General features: G+C 50.0%; 1 protein-coding gene across 1 annotated transcript in view; it reads left to right on the forward strand.

Moving 5' to 3' along the window:
* The window catches only part of TACR3 (tachykinin receptor 3), a 1,184,508-nt gene that overhangs the window by 360,766 nt on the left and 809,688 nt on the right, over positions 1 to 14,054 (forward strand). The window lies entirely within an intron of this gene.

Consider the following 14,054-nt stretch of genomic DNA (forward strand, 5'->3'; position numbering starts at 1 on the left):
TTCGCCCGCCAGGAACAGGATGGCGGTATGGGGTGTCGTGGGGCCCCCGTAAGAGGGCCCCACAAAGAATTTCAGTGTCTGCTTAGCAGACACTGAAATTCGCGACGGGTGCAACTGCACCCGTCGCACCTTTCCCACTCCGCCGGCTCCATTCGGAGCCGGCTTCCTCGTGGGAAGGGGTTTCCCGCTGGGCTGGCGGGCAGCCTTCTGGCGGTCGCCCGCCAGCCCAGCGGGAAAGCCAGAATGGCCTCCGCGGTCGAGCGGCCATATGGCGGTTCCCGCCAGGCAGGCGGCGACCGCCGCCCGCCGGCCTCAGAATGAGGCCCAAAGTTTCCAGGCTAGGTTCTAGTAAAGCACTATAAGTTGAACTGTCACAGGTCATGTGCAGTGAAGAAACACAAAAAAGACTCATGATTAGCTCTGATGCCAGTCAGAGTTTCCAGTGATAACACTGACTGTTACACCGTGAACCGGGTGTGAATCCTTATGTAGAGCACTGTTAGAAATGGGGTCTTTTGGTTGACAGTCAGGTTACCCCCGTTCAAGCAAGGACCCTCACTCTAGTCAGGGTAAAAGAGAATCACCCTCAGCTAACCCCTGCTTACCCCATTAGTAGCTTGGCAGAGCAGTAGGCTTAATTTTAGAGTGCTAGGTGTAAAGTATTTGTACCAACAAACACAGTAACTTAATGAAAACACTACAAAATGACACAACACAGTTTTAGAAAAATAGGAAATATTTATCTAAACAGAACAAGGCCAAAACGACAGAAATCCACAATACACAAGTCAAGTTATCAGTTAAAAATCAAAAAGAGTCTTTAAGTAGCTTTAAACACACACTAACACTGTTAGCGTGAAAATGTACCTTGGGTGGGTCAAAAATAACCCCGCACGGGCGAGTGTGCGTCAAAAAGGGTTTGTGATGCGTCGATTCCAGTCATGAGCGGGACCTTGCGTTGTTTCAACTTTCGTCGCGTTGGGGCGCGTCGTGTCTTCCCTCCGCAGGAGAACGATACATGGATCCAGTCAGCACTCTCGGGTCCAGGCAGGCTTTGCGTTGTTTTTACACGCCCAGCGATGCTGTGCGTCGTTTCTCCAGCTCCATGCGTCAAATCTTCGCTCGCGTTTCCGGCGAGGGTCGATTTTCAGCTGCTGAGCCAGCTGTGCGTCGTTTCTTCAGCCACAGATCAGAGTTGCGTTGATCTTTTCCCTGTACAGCGCTCTGTGTGTGGATTTCCTCCTCTTAGGCTGCCATCTTCTCCTTTCAGGATCCCAGGAACTGGGTGGGCACCACAGGGCATAGTAGGAGTCTCTCCAGAGACTCCAGGTGCTGGCAGAGAGAAGTCTTTGCTGTCCCTGAGACTTCAAACAACAGGAGGCAAGCTCTAAATCAAGCCCTTGGAGATTTTATCTCAAGATGGAAGGCACACAAAGTCCAGTCTTTGCCCTCTTACTCTGGCAGAAGCAGCAACTGCAGGATAGCTCCACAAAGCACACTCACGGGCAGGGCAGCTCTTCTTCCTCAGCTCTTCTCCAGGCAGAGGCTCCTCTTGTTTCCAGAGGTGTTCTAAAGTCTGTGGTTTTTGGTGCCCTTCTTATACCCAATTTCTCCTTTGAAGTAGGCCTACTTCAAAGTAAAGTCTCTTTTGAATGTGAAATCCTGCCTTGCCCAGGTCAGTCCCCAGACACTCACCAGGGGGTTGGAGACTGCATTGTGTGAAGGCAGGCACAGCCCTTTCAGGTGTGAGTGACCACTCCTCCCCTCCCTCATAGCACGGATGGCTCATCAGAATATGCAGGCTACACCCCAGCTTCCTTTTTGTTACTGTCTAGTGTGAGGTGCTACCAGCCCAACTGTCAGACTGACCCAGACAGGGAATCCACAAACAGGCAGAGTCACAGAAATGGTATAAGTAAGAAAATGCCCACTTTCTAAAAGTGGCATTTTTAAACACACAATCTCAAAATCAACTTTACTAAAAGATGTATTTTTAAATTGTGAGATCAGAGACCCCAAACTCCAGGAGCACTTGCACTTTAGCACTGGTTAGCAGGAATAAAGTGCCCAGAGTAACAAAAAGAGTAAAATGAGAGTCCAGGACACATCAACAACCTGGGGAACAAAGGCAAAAAGTTAAGGGAGACCATGCCAAAGATGAATAGTCTACCAAGCACAAATAATAATAAGGTGGTGCTGGTAAACTCTGCCATGCAGCAGCTGAAAGAGTTTTTGACAAACTCCTTTGGAGCGTGGAGTGCCAAAAAATCTGGAGCATAGCAGAGTTTACCACCCACCACTAGTAAATATCCTGTGACCCTTCTTCCATTTGAGTACTTCGCAAGTTTGCTGTGAGCCCTGCCATGCCTGTGGATTGTTTGTTGGGTAATGACCTTGAGTTCAGTATCGGGAAAGAATTGGAGCTCAAAGTTCATGTGAAGATGTTGGGGGTTACCTGACTGGATTTGTGCTACCACAAGGGCCATGGCTGCCTGGGAAGATAGTCAGAAAGGGCTGGAGCCTTGAATAATGGCCCAGCCAGCTACAAAAAAGGGTAAAGGAAGAGGGCATCGGAAACTAACCCCTGAGTGTACCCCCAGTGAGATGGATTGGGCACCTGTGGTGGCGACCCTAGATTACACAGAGGAGGGCACTGTTTCCCTTGGTGACGCGCCTACACTTGCTGAATGGCATGTACAAAGAGGTCCCACCAAAGAGGAGTTCTGTAGGACACACAACCCTTGAGGTTATGAGGCAGCAGGCTGAAGCCCAAGCAGCCGGGGATGTGTCGGGAAGCTATCACATTTACTAGGAGGACAACCTCCTTTACAGTGAGCCTAAGACTCCTGTGCATGGGACAGCAAGGGGCTTGATGGTCTCTCAGTGCTTCAGGGCCTTTTTACTAGAGCTGGTTCACACATTTCCCCTGCCAGAAAACTTGGGACAAGACGAGGCCTTTGCAAGGCTTGCCCCTTTCTCTTATTGGTCCAAGATCAGAATTTCCTCTATTCCATTCTGTGTTACCTGCCAGGCCAGTGGGAAGACAGGGCAGAGGATAAAGGCCCCCCTGAATCCCTTGTCTGTCATTGTCACACCCTTTGAGTGGGTCAGCATCAACATTATTGGGCCTCTGAATCCCTAGACTACCCCAGATCACTGGTTTATTCTGGTATTGGTGGATCATGCCACTAGGTACTTGGAGGCAATCCCTCTGAGGCTCAGGTCTGCACCCACAGTGGCAAAGGCCCTGATGTTTTTTTTACCTGAGTGGATTTCTCCAAGGAAGTTGCACCTGACAGGGGCACACACTTCATGCCTGCTTACATGCAGTCAGTGTGGAAGGAGTGTGGGGGAAACATACAAGTTCTTCATAACTTATTATCCACAAACCAATGGGCTTGTTGAAAAGTTCAACAAGACCCTTAAAGGTATAATCATAGGTCTTCCTGAGGCCTTGAAGAAAAAGTGGGATATCTAATATCCATGCCTGTTGTTTGCCTACAGCGGGGAAACCACAGAAGGGAGTGGGCTTTAACTCCTTCAAGCTTCTGTATGGGCACCCCGTCAGAGGACCACTGAGGTTGGTCAAGGAAGGATGGGCTCAATCTACCAGGAAGATTCACCAGGATGTGTAATCTTCATACTGGCATTCAGGAGCCAAATGGCTAAGTTCTGAAAGCAAGCTTCTGACAACTTAGTTACATTATGTAATGAAAGAATGGTATGACCAAAATTCTACCACTGTTGAATTCCAGCCTGGGAAGAAAGTTAGGTTTATGGAACCTGTTGAAACTGAGGCCCTCCAGGACCATTAGACTGGGTCTTGTGTAATGATTGATAGCAAGGGTAGGGACTCTTTCCTGGTGGAACTTAAGACCCCCAAAGAATCCCATCAGGTGCTCCACATCAATCGCCTCAAACCCCACTTTGAGAGGTCTGAGCTCACCATGCTGGTATTAAGGAGGAGGTGGAGAGTGACCCTCTCTCTGAACTTCTGGAACACAAGGTGAAAGATAGGTCTGTGGAAGGAGTAGTCCTGTCTCCCACCCTAACTTCTAAGCCACAAAGTGACTATGGTCAAGTGTTGGGACAGTTTACCTCACTGTTGACATAGCTGTCTTTAGTCACACTTGGAAGGACCACCTCATTCACCACCAGTAAGTGCTTAAGGCTCTGCAACAGGCAGGCCTTACTATTAAGGCCAGTAAGTGCCAGATAGGGCAGGGGCCCGTGGTAGACTTGGGTCACCTGGTAGACAAGGATAAGCTGCAGTCCCTCCAGACATTATCATTGCCTGGGAGCCCCCCAAAACTCAACTGAAGTAAGAACATTCTTGGGCCACACTTGGCACTACAGGAGATTTGTCAAGGGCTAAGACACCATTGTTGCCCTCTTGACAGAGCTGATGTCGAAGAAGCATCCAATAAATGTGATTTGAACAGGGGCATGCTGAAATGCATTTGACTCCCTGAAGCAAGCCATGTGATAGCCCCTGTGCTCAAGGCCTCCACTTCTCCAAGGAGTTTATCGTTGTTGAGACAGATGCCTCAGAACATGACATGGGGCAGCTTTATCTCAGCTCAATGAAGAAGGCTTAGACCAATTTGTAGCTTTTATCTCTAGGAGGTGACTTCCTTGGAAACAGATGTGGAGTACTATAGAAACGCAAGCTATTATTATGCTTTGGGCCCTGAGGAAGTTGAGGCTGTACTTGTTTGGCACTTGTAGGAAAGTACCCTCTTCCTTGGCATGGTTACCCCCATTTTCTGCCTGTTGTCAGTGTGTTTGATTGTGTTCACTGGGATCCTTCTAACCAGGACCACAGTGATAATGACCTCTCCCTTCTAACTTGGTAACTTTCTTACTTACACCCCACATTTGGCATACTGGTGCCCCTATGTAAGTCCCTAGTATATGGTACCCAGGTACCCAGGACATTGAGGTACCAGGGGATCTCCATGGGCTGCAGCATGTATTATGCCAATGATGGGGAGCCCATGCAAACAGTTGTGCAGGCCTGCCATTGCAGCCTGTGTGAAAGGGTGCATACACCCTTTTTCACTACAGGTCACTGCATCAGGTCACTGTAAGTCACTCATTGCAGGCCTTCCTAGCTCAGAGGGCATGGTGCAAGTACCTAGCAGAGATGCCTCCATGAACTCCAGTTCAATTTTCCTGGACTTCGTGAGTGTGGGTACGCAATTTTATGCGTGTTCTGGACATAGGTCACTACCTATGTCCAGCTTCATAATGGTATCGCTGAACCTAGGAATGTTTGGGATCAAACATGTGGGAATCATTTCCCCTATTCTCTTGCCAGTATTTCGAAGTATGATCCCATACATTCTGAGGGCTCCTTAGAGGATCCCCAGCATTGCTCCTACCAGCCTTCTGGGGTTTTTTGGGAAGCCCAAGCTGCTGCCACCCCTCAGACAGGTTTCTGCCCTCCTGCTGCTTGAACAGCTCAAGCCCAGAAAGGCAGAACAAAGAATTTCCTTTGGGAGGGGGGGTAATACCTTCTCCCTTTGGAAATAGGTGTTTCATGGCTTGGGAGGGGTAGCCTCCCCCAAGCCACTTGTATGCCTTGAAGGGCACATTTGGTGCCCTCCATGCATAAACCAGTCTACACCAGTTCAGGGACCCCCAGTCCCTGCCCTGGGGTGAAACTGGACAATGGAAAGGCAAGTGACCCCTCCCTTGTCCATCACCACCCCAGAGTTGGTGCTCGGTGCTCCTCCAGAGGGTCCCTGGTTTCTGTCATCCTAAATCCAGGGTTGACAGGGACCTCAGGGAACATCTGAGTGGCAAGTCAGGCAGGTGACATCAGAGCCCCCTCCTGATAGGTGGTCACCTGGCTAGGTAACCAATCCCCCTTTCAGGACTATTTAGGGTCTCCTTCTTGGGTGGGTCCTCAGATTCTGCTTGCAAGAATTCAGCAGGCTCATCTGCAACCCCTACTTTGACTTCTAGCCACTGGAACCATGACTGGACCCCCAGGAATTGACAATCTGCATCCACGACAAAGACTCTGCTTGCAACATTGTTTCCACGGCTCCTTCCAGCTTCTGCAACAATTCCCCAACTGTTCATCTTCTTCAGGCAGCAAGTCTTCAGTCTACACCAGAAGGAAGAATGAAGCTCCCTTGGAGTGAAGGAGTCACTCCCCTGCATTCGCAGGCACCAATTGCAATGACAACTGGCTGCGTGGATCCCCTCTTATCCTGAGCTGCATGGAACCTGCATCATGGGTGGTGGTCCAGAGTAGTCCTCTTGGCCCTCTCTGCCTGTTTGGTGGTAAGGGAGGTAAACCCTTGCCTTCCCACCCACTACAGTACCCCAGTGCACTGCGTTTTTTACAGCTACCAAGGCTTGTTTGCATCTTCACCAAGGGATCTTCAGGCTCTGTGTAGCACCAGTCGCCAGAACTCCTTCCTACGACGCACAGCCCTCTGCATGGTTCTCATGCGGCCTGGGACCCTTCTCCAGTTGTGCTGCGTGGGATTCTCTGTGACTCCTGTTTCCTCACCCAGTGGGTCTCCTTTGGGGGCTGCCTCTTCTTCTGTGGATTATCTGCCTTGCTGAGGGTCCTCCTTGGACTCCCCTCATTTGTTGAGTCCTCCTGGAGCTTGCTGGCCCCCAGCAGCTCCACTTTTGCTTCACCGTGACTTCTACCTTTGCCAAGGCTTGTTGGTGTCTCTTCCATGCCACTGACCGACTGCAATCATCCATCCAGCATGGGACATTGACTTCATTCTTCAGGAACTCCTCACCTGCTCCAGGGCTGCATTGCTGACTGTCTTCATCCTGCCATCAACCAACTCCTGCAACCACAGATGGGTAGCTCCTAGACTCTTCTGTAACTTTTGGACATGGTCCCCTTCTTCCACAGGTCTTCCTCTTCAGGAATCCACCACTGGTTTCTTGCAGTCTTGACTGAGTGTTGCATTTTCTTCTTTTTATTCCTTTTGGCTTGTTTGGGGAAAATCCATTAACTTACTCCTTTCTTCCTGGTTTCTAGGGGGCAGTGTGGTACTTACCTTTGGGATTTCCTAGTACCCCTAGCTACCCTCTACACATTCCACCTACCTAGGTGGGGGTCATGTGTTTGTATTCTATTTTTTAGTATATGGTCTGTCCTCCCCCTAGGGTCACTATTGTCGATTTGCATTTGCACTGTTTTCTATCACTTTCTATGCCTATTGCTGATAACTAGTGTACATATTTAGTGTGTTTACTTACCTCCTGTTGGAGGGTTGCCTCTCTAGTACTTTTTGGTATTGTGTCACTAAAATAAAGTACCTTTATTTTTGTAATATTGAGTGTTTTCTATCATGCGTGTAGGTGCTGTGTGACTACAGTGGTATTGCATTAGCTTTGTCTCCTAGATAAGCCTTGGCTGCTCATCCACAGCTACATCTAGAGAGTCTGGCTTCTAGACTCTGCCTAAACTACACTAATAGGTGATACCTGGTATAAGGTGTAAGTACCTTAGGTACCCACCACACACAAGCCCAGCTTCCTACAGCACTCACTTCCTGATTCAGTGACCACAGGTCCCTCACAAAGTACCTAAATAAGTACATATATATGAGGGGTGAAAATCCAAAGCTGTTTAAGTGGTTAATTTCTCTACAGAGTATGGACTTCAGAGTGGAACACAGACCAGGGGTAGACCATATCAATGCTTATTGTCTATTCATGTTTTTCCGACTTATGATGAGAACTCCCAAGACATGTGATGTAATGTGTAGCTCTCCCCACTTTCAGCTGGGAAATCACGTGTTAGACCAGTCAGCCGTATAATGGTCTTCCCCAAACCTTTTGCCAGTTTGCCTCACATCTTGGTGTATCTCTTTGTTGGCCTTAGGACTCTGCACTTTACCACTGCTGCCCAGTGCTGAAGTGAATGCACTTCTCCCCTAAACATGGTAATATTGGTGTATAGACAATTGGCATATTTAATTTACTTGTAGGTCCCTTTTGAAGGTGGACACAATATACCCAGGGCCTGTTAATTAAATGCTACTATTGTGCCTGCAGCACTGACTGTGCCATAAACACAAGTACCCTTTCAAACCTTTCTCAGGCCTTCCATTGCAGAACCTATGTGTTCAGTTTTACTGCCACTTGGACTTGTTATTTAAAACCTCTTGCCAAGCCTTAAAATCCCCTTTCATTACATATAAGTCACCCCTAAGTTAGGCCCTAGGTAGCCCATAGGACAGGGTGCTATTTAAATAAAAAAGCAAATCTGTACGTTTAAGTTTTGCATTTCATAGTACTGAAGAACTCCCAAAGTAATTTTCCACCACTGTGAGGCCTGTTCCTCTTATAGGCCAGCATTATGATTTCCTTATACTTTTACAATATAATTCCTTATCAGAAAGGAGTAGCTACACTAGAATCAAAATATACTTTATTTGGTTAATTAAAAACAATAAATACAGACACAAGCAAATAGGCATACAATATCGTAAAACATTCTAAAAAGCCTTCAATATACAATTAAATTACATTAAAAATACATTAAAAATTGATGATGATAAATACCCCTGTCTCAGATCAATGTCCTAATCAATTGGCATTAGCCCAATACATGAACTGATCACTTCTTTCTAATTCTGAGGGCTCCTACTAGATATCTTGCAACACTAAAACACTCCAGTGGGCTTGGTAACATCTGGAAATAAGTTAGGGGCAGCCTTACTTGCAGAAAACCATTTCCTTTTAACAATGGTAGAATAAAGCTTTGTCATAATGAGCAATAATAATCATAAAACATCACAAAATGCATAGTGTCTTGCAGGGAAAAACTATCACAGGTACAGGGGTCCAGCTCATCCACTTTAAGCCAATCCTGAGGGACTGCCTGTAACCAAAGCAAAAGTTTTAACCTGAACCTTGTCAAAAGGAAGAGATGATAAGGTATTGTAACTACGATTGAGTAGGGCTGTACGGAGGGGCAAGTTGTAAAGTGCAGGCCCTCATGGATGATTTAGGGGGTCATTCTGACTTTGGCGGGCGGCGGAGGCCGCCCGCCAAAGTCCCGCCGGCAGAATACCGCTGCGCGGTCAAAAGACCGCCGCGGTAATTCTGAGTTTCCCGCTGGGCTGGCGGGCGACCGCCAGAAGGCCGCCAGCCAGCCCAGCGGGAAACCCCCTTCCATGAGGAAGCCGGCTCCGAATGGAGCCGGCGGAGTGGAAGGGGTGCGACGGGTGCAGTTGCACCCGTCGCGATTTTCAGTGTCTGCGTGGCAGACACTGAAAATCTTGGTGGGGCCCTGTTAGGGGGCCCCACGACACCCGTTACCGCCAGCCAGGTTCTGGCGGTCAAAACCGCCAGAACAAGGCTGGCGGTAAGGGGGTCGGAATCCCCATGGCAGCGCTGCTTGCAGCGCCGCCATGGAGGATTCCCTTGGGCAGCGGGAAACCGGCGGTACACCGCCGGTTTCCCGTATCTAACCGCAGCTGTACCGCCGCGGTCAGAATGCCATGGGAGCACCGCCAGCCTGTTGGCGGTGCTCCCGCGGTCGTTGGCCCTGGCGGTCCATGACCGCCAGGGTCAGAATGACCCCCTTAGTGAGCTCTTTCGCTTCTCTCACTGAATGCATAATGGAGATTAAATGACTTTTGATCTAGTTCAGGTCTCTCCTTGTAATCCCATTTGGAAAAAAAAATAATTCAGGACGCCCAGCTTTTCTGCAAAGGTCTGAATGTAAATAAGCCACAGGATGCTGTTTGTCCTCTCCAAAGACAGACATTTTTATAATTATCTGGTTCAACTCTAGATCTCGGTTCGTCCAGATCCTTATCTATCTTAAAAATGGCGAAAGAGCAAACAAATGAGAGACGTACCTCGTCCCCAGCTCTTCATGGGCTATGTAAGAGGCTACGGAGTTTGGGACACTTAGCAGTCTTCTCAAGAACCTATTTTCCACTGTTTGTGAATCCGTAGTGTCCTTGTAACACCATGGGGGTCATTACAACATTGGCGGACGGCTACCGCCGCCCGCCAAGCTGTAACCGCCCTGCGACCGCCAATGCGGCCTCACTCCCGCGGTGCCCATTTTGACATCCCTGCTGGGCTGGCGGGCAGAAACCAAGTTTCCGCCCGCCGGCCCAGCGGGGATGTGGGCCGCAACATGGGAGCCGGCTCCAAATGGAGCCGGCGGTGTTGCGTCCGTGCGACGGGTGCAGTTGCACCCGTCGCGCTTTTCACTGTCTGCTATACAGACAGTGAAAAGCCACACGGGGCCTGTCAGGGGGCCCCTGCACTGCCCATGCCAGTGGCATGGGCAGTGCAGGGGCCCCCAGGGGCCCGCGACTCCCCGTCCTGCCAGCCTTTTCCTGGTGGTTCAAACTGCCAGAAAAAGGCTGGCGGTCGGGGACTCGTAATCCCCTGGGCAGCGCTGCAAGCAGCACTGCCCTGGCGGATTGCAACCGCCGGGGCCATTGTGGCGGAAAACCGCCGGCCCCGGCGGTGCGACCGCAGCGCTACCGCCACGGTCGTAAGACGCCAGGAAGCACCGCCAGCCTGTTGGCGGTGCTTCCGTCGAAACAGCCCTGGCGGTCTTGGACCGCCAGGGTTGTAATGACCCCCCATATGTCACTGCCATAGCTGGTGATGGAAATACATTTTGCTTGGTAGACTTTCACGAGGGCCTGTACAGATTTAGCCCCCAATCTTTTGGCGAAGTCAAAAACATGGCTGTGGCTCTTGACACTGAGGGGGTCATTACAACACTGGCGGTCCAAGACCGCCAGGGCTGTTTTGACGGAAGCACCGCCAACAGGCTGGCGGTGCTTCCTGGCGTATTATGACCGTGGCGGTAGCGCTGCGGTCGCACCGCTGATGCCGGTGGTTTTCCGCCACAATGGCCCCGGCGGTTGTAATCCGCCAGGGCAGCGCTGCTTGCAGTGCTGCCCAGGGGATTACGAGTCCCCGACCGCCAGCCTTTTTCTGGCGGTTTGAACCGCCAGGCAAAGGCTGGCAGTACGGGGAGTCGCGGGCCCCCTGACAGGGCCCTGTGCGGCTTTTCACTGTCTGCATAGCAGACAGTGACAAGCGCGATGGGTGCAACTGCACCCGTCGCACGGCCGCAACACCGCCGGCTCCATTTGGAGCCGGCTCCCATGTTGCGCCCCACATCCCCGCTGGGCCGGCGGGGGGAAACTTGGTTTCCGCCCGCCGGCCCAGCGGGGATGTCAAAATGGGCCACCCACCAAACCAAAACCGCTGCCCACCAATGTTGTAATGACCCACTGAGTTCCTTGTGACCTTCCTTAGTGCCCTATCATTGAAAAGGACCCCCATATAGGAGAGGGTGGACACTGAATATTTCAGCATCATACCCTGGCACTTCCTCTGGCATTTATTTCTAGGGCCCATGAACACTGTGTGTGATTTTGAAAAATTTGTATTCAAATCTAGTGAGTTCATATACCCGATAAAAGAAGTTAGGCAGATGCTGAAGTCTCACTGCCTTCCTGGCTATCAACACTACATCATCTGTGTTAGAAATGGGGTTTTTGGTTGGCAGTCAGGTTACCCTCTGTCCAAGCAAAAGCCCTCACTCTAGTCAGGGTAAGTCACACACTATCCAAGATTATCCTGTGCCCACCCTCTGGTAGCTTGGCACAAGCAGTCAGGCTTAACTTAGAAGGCAATGTGTAAAGCATTTGTGCAATAAATCATACAACACCATAGTATAACACCACAAAAATACACCACACAGTGTTTAGTAAAATATAGAATATTTATCTGGGTAATTGTAGGTCAAAACGATCAAAGTTGCAATACGAATTTGTAAAGATATAACTGAAAAGTGATATTAAGTGTCTTTAAGTCTTTAAAAAGCAATAAAGTGTCTTTCAAGCACAGAGTACCTGGTTTCTGGTGGGAAATCTCCTCAGAGGGCCACAGGAGAAGAGATGCGTGGAAAAAGGGGTGTGTGCGTCGATTTCTCCTCAGCACACACAGACTTGCGTCGTTCTTTTCCACGCGGGGAAGTCGGGCGTCGTTTTCCGGCGCGCAGACAGTCTCTTTTTGTGGATCGCGGGGATTACCAGATGTCCCGGGTCTGTGCGTCGATTTCTCCTTGGAAGTCGGGCGGCGTTGTCCTTGCGAGGCCGTGCGTCGAAATTTTGGTCTCACGGCAGGCGTCGCGTCGATTTCTCCTTGGAAGTCGGGCGGCGTTGTCCTTGCGAGGCCGTGCGTCAAAGTTTCGCGCTCACGGTAGGCGTTGCGTCGATTTCTCCTTGGAAGTCGGGCGGCGTTGTCCTTGCGAGGTTGTGCGTCGAAGTCTCGATCGTCCCGAGGGCGTCGCGTCGATCAGCATCGGTGTGCGGCGTTTTTCTCGCCGCGAAACAAGCTGTGCGTCTAAATTTTCGGCGCACGGAGCGTCCAAGTGAAAGGAAGAAGTCTTTTTGGTCCTGAGACTTCAAGGAACAGGAGGCAAGCTCTATCCAAGCCCTTGGAGAGCACTTTCACAGCCAGACAAGAGTTCAGCAAGGCAGCAGGGCAACAGCAAGACAGCAGTCCTTTGTAGAAAGCAGACAGGTGAGTCCTTTGAGCAGCCAGGCAGTTCTTCTTGGCAGGATGTAGTTTCTGGTTCAGGTTTCTTCTCCAGCAAGTGTCTGATGAGGTAGGGCAGAGGCCCTGTTTTATACTAAGTTGTGCCTTTGAAGTGGGGGTGACTTCAACGAGTCTCTAAGAAATGCACCAAGTTCCGTTTCAGGTCAATCCTGTCTGCCAGAGTCCCAGTAGGGGGTGTGGCAGTCCTTTGTGTGAGGGCAGGCCCTCCACCCTCCCAGCCCAGGAAGACCCATTCAAAATGCAGATGTATGCAAGTGAGGCTGAGTACCCTGTGTTTGGGGTGTGTCTGAGTGAATGCACAAGGAGCTGTCAACTAAACCTAGCCAGACGTGGATTGAAGGGCACAACAAGATTTTAGTGCAAAGAAATGCTCACTTTCTAAAAGTGGCATTTCTAGAATAGTAATATTAAATCCGACTTCACCAGTCAGCAGGATTTTGTATTACCATTCTGGCCATACTAAATATGACCTTCCTGCTCCTTTCAGATCAGCAGCTGCCACTTCAACAGTGTATGAGGGCAGCCCCAATGTTAGCCTATGAAAGGAGCAGGCCTCACAGTAGTGTAAAAACGAATTTAGGAGTTTCACACTACCAGGACATATAACTACACAGGTACATGTCCTGCCTTTTACCTACACCGCACCCTGCTCTAGGGGTTACCTAGGGCACACATTAGGGATGACTTATATGTAGTAAAAGGGGAGTTCTAGGCTTGGCAAGTACTTTTAAATGCCAAGTCGAAGTGGCAGTGAAACTGCACACACAGGCCTTGCAATGGCAGGCCTGAGACAGGGTTAAGGAGCTACTGAGGTGGGTGGAACAACCCGTGCTGCAGGCCCACTAGTAGCATTTAATCTACCTGCCCTAGGCACATGTAGTGCACTCTACCAGGGACTTACAAGTAAATTAAATAGTCAATCATGGATAAACCAATCAGTAGTACAATTTACCCAGAGAGCATATGCACTTTAGCACTGGTTAGCAGTGGTAAAGTGCCCAGAGGTCAAAAGCCAACAACAACAGGTCAGAAAAAATAGGAGGAAGGAGGCAAAAAGTTTGGGGATGTCCCTGTCAAAAAGCCAGGTCCAACATGACCCCCTACCAGCCTAAAGCCAGGGGAGAACAATCACTATCCTGATGTACTTCCCTGTTTGAGGCGACAGAACAAGGACCCAGGCCCACAACAGCAGGGGCATGCTCCAGTTCTTCGCCTTCCTGACTCCAATTGGATCCCTCTGTCCATACTCTCAGGGCCCACTAAGCCCATCCATGGGGAACCTTTCTCCTTTCCTGCGGATCCCATCTGTGCAGCACCTAACCTTACATTGCTCACAGATGTATCCCAGGAGCAGGATAGTACCACCAGGACCGACACCGTGGTGTTGCCCATTCTATCCCCGGGGTGTGACACTTGTCCCCTCCCCAGGGATAACTCTGTCCACCCGGACAGCAAGCCAC

Source organism: Pleurodeles waltl, chromosome 1_2, assembly GCF_031143425.1.
Source record: "Pleurodeles waltl isolate 20211129_DDA chromosome 1_2, aPleWal1.hap1.20221129, whole genome shotgun sequence".
NCBI classification, from domain to species: Eukaryota; Metazoa; Chordata; class Amphibia; order Caudata; family Salamandridae; genus Pleurodeles; species Pleurodeles waltl.